Source organism: Triticum dicoccoides, chromosome 7B (assembly GCF_002162155.2).
Source record: "Triticum dicoccoides isolate Atlit2015 ecotype Zavitan chromosome 7B, WEW_v2.0, whole genome shotgun sequence".
NCBI lineage: Eukaryota > Viridiplantae > Streptophyta > Magnoliopsida > Poales > Poaceae > Triticum > Triticum dicoccoides.
This window is the reverse complement of record NC_041393.1, coordinates 667,822,545-667,826,010: the sequence shown is the minus strand read 5'-3', so window position 1 is coordinate 667,826,010 and position 3,466 is coordinate 667,822,545.

Below are 3,466 nucleotides of genomic sequence, written 5' to 3'. Positions count from 1 at the left end.
GGCACGGGGCGACGACGGCGATGGCGAGGCGGAGACGGACGGGCAGCCTGGCGGCGTCGGACGGCGGGGAAGAACGAACTGAACCAAATTTTCGTAAGTGCTGCTTATATAGGCAGAGCATTGGTCCCGGTTCATGGCACCAACCGGGACCAATGCACCCCTTTAATCCCGGTTGGTGGCACCAACCGGGACCAAATGCCTCTTTTCAGCAGCCCAAAGGGCGGGAAACAGAGACCTTTGGTCCCGGTTGGTGCCACAAACCGGGACAAAAGAGAGGCATTGGTCCCGGTTGGTGCCACCAACCGGTACCAATGCACCCCTTTAGTCCTGGTTGGTGGCACCAACCGGGACCAAAGGTCGGGTGCTGGCACGGTGCGGTGCTATGTTTAGTCCCACCTCGCTAGCCGAGAGGGGCTCAGAGTGGTTTATAAGTCTTGCCGAACCTACCACTTTGAGCTCCTCTCTACTGTAGACTTACGGGCCTAAAATCACTCTCGGTGTTTGTAGGCCTATTGGGCCTACTGCGGGCCTGCATCCTAGCCCTAGTAATGGGTTTCTAGTCGTATGCAGGCCGTGATGGCCCTGTAGGTGGCACTTTTTTTTAATTTTTTCCCAGTTTTTTTGCTTTCTTTTTTGTTTCTAATTACTTACTTATTTTCTTTTACGATAACTCTTTTTGCTATTAAAGTTTGTAACAAAATTCTAATTACTTATTTATTTTCTTTAATGATAATTCTTTTTCCTTTTAATGTTTTGAACAAAATTCTAATTACTTATTTATTTTCTTTTATGATAATTCTTTTTGCTATTAGAGTTTGCAACAAAATTCTATATAATTTTAGTTTCAATAATACTAGAGGTTTATAAAAGCTTTTTAGTTGATTCCTTTAGTACCAGTTCTAAGGCTGTTACAAAGGTATTTTATTTGGTACAGGTTTTAAGGCTGGGGCCCCATGAGCACCTTTTAGTACCGGTTCGTGGTAAGAACCGGTAAAAGAGTTTTTTAGTTGATTCTTTATGCAGCTGTTTTTTAGTCCCACCTCGCCAAGCGAGAGGCACTCGCAGCGGTTTATAAGCCCTGAGTGTAGAGATGATGAAGGGAGAAGCGCAGTGCTCACCTGCATGTTGGCCTGAAGCTAAGCAATGTGCAGGTGAGCATTGCGCCTCTCTTTTATTTTGGCATGGTATCATCATTTCATCCACATAGCATATGCAAGAAAGTTGAGAGGGTTACGGTAAAAACTGGATGCACTTCGTGTACAAAACGGACAATCTCTTTCGAAGTATCAGGATTTCATACGGAAACTTGTCTGTTACAACATGCATTTCAAATGAACTACAAAAAGGTTGAAAGTTGGCATGGTATCATCATCATAGTTGTGGAGAAAGTCTTCACTTTTTTTTCGCTTGTGTCCTTTCCTTATTGCACCGTAACCATGGATAATCTTCATCGTTTATCAGGATGCTTGGGTCAGCCTTGACTTTGAAGGGAGGAATTTCATGAAACTTTTCATAATCTTCGGACATGTCTGTCTTGCCCTCCACTCCCACGATGTCCCTTTTTCCTGAAAGAACTATGGGGCGCTTTGGCTCATCGTATGATGTATTCGCTTCCTTATTTTTTTTCTTTTTCTCGGTTTGGTAGACATGTCCTTCACATAGATAACTTGTGCCACATCATTGGCTAGGACGAACGGTTCGTCAGTGTACCCAAGATTGTTCAAATCCACTGTTGTCATTCCGTACTGTGGGTCTACCTGTACCCCGCCTCCTGACAGATTGACCCATTTGCACTTAAACAAAGGGACCTTAAAATCTACTCCGTAGTCAAGTTCCCATATGTCCACTATGTAACCATAATATGTGTCCTTTTCCCTCTCGATGGCTGCATCAAAGCGGACACCGCTGTTTTGGTTGGTGCTCTTGTGATCTTGGGCGATCATGTAAAATGTATTCCCATTTATCTCGTATTCTTTCCAAATCGTAACAGTCGAAGATGGTCCCCTAGACAACGAGTACAGCTCATCACAAACAGTGTTTTCATCTCTGAGATGTGTTTCCAACCAACTGCTGAAAGTCCTGATGAGTTCACATGTAATCCAGTCGTCGCACTGCTCCAGGTGTTTGGAGCGCAGACTGTTCTTGTGTTCATCGACATAAGGGGTCACCAAGGTAGAGTTCTGTAAAACTGTGCAGTGTGCTTGAGACCAAGAATATCCGTCCCTGCATATTATTGTCTCCCCTCCAAGTGTGCCTTTTCCAGTCAGTCTCCCCTCATACCGTGATTTAGAGAGACCTATCTTCTTAAGGTCGGGAATGAAGTCAACACAAAACCCAATGACATCCTCTATTTGATGGCCCATGGAGATGCTTCCTTCTGGCCTAGAGCGGTTACGGACATATTTCTAGGACTCCCATGAACCTCTCTAAGGGGTACATATTGTGTAGAAACACGAGGCCCAGAATGACAATCTCGTCAACTAGATGAACTGGGACGTGCGTCATGATATTGAAGAAGGATGGTGGGAACACCAGCTCGAAACTGAAAAGACATTGCACCACATCAGTCCTTAGCCTTGATATGATTTCTGGATCCATCACCTTCTGAGAGATTGCATTGAGGAATGCACATAGCTTCACAATGGCTAATCGGACATTTTCCGGTAGAAGTCCCCTCAATGCAACCGGAAGCAGTTGCGTCATAATCACGTGGCAGTCATGAGACTTTAGGTTCTGAAACTTTTTCTCTGCCATTTTTATTATTCCCTTTATATTTGACGAGAAGCCAGTCGGGACCTTCATACTAAGCAGGCATTCAAAGAAGATTTCCTTCTCTTCTTTGGTAAGAGCGTAGCTGGCAGGACCTTCATACTGCTTTGGAGGCAATGCCGTCTTTTTCGTGCAAACGTTGTAGGTTCTCCCGTGCCTCAGCTGTATCTTTTGTCTTCCCATACACGCCCAAGAAGCCTAGCAGGTTGACGCAAAGGTTCTTCATTACGTGCATCACGTCGATCGAAGAGCAGACCTCTAGGTCTTTCCAGTGGGGTAGGTCCCAAAATATAGATTTCTTCTTCCACATGGGTGTGTGTCCCACAGCGTCACTCGGAACAGCTAGTCCGTCGGGACCCTTTTCAAAGATTACGTGTAAATCATTGACCATAGCAAGTACGTGATCACCGGTACGCATGGCGGGCTTCTTCCGGTGATCTGCCTCGCCTTTGAAATGCTTGCCTTTCTTTCGACATTGATGGTTGGTCGGAAGAAATCGACGATGGCCCAGGTACACATTCTTCATGCAGCTTCTCAGGTATATACTTTCGGTGTCAACTAAACAGCATGTGCATGCATGGTATCCCTTGTTTGTATATCCTGAAAGGTTACTGAGAGCGAGCCAATCATTGATGGTTACAAACAGCAACGCGTGCAGGTTAAATTCCTCCTGTTTGTGCTCATCCCACGCACGTAC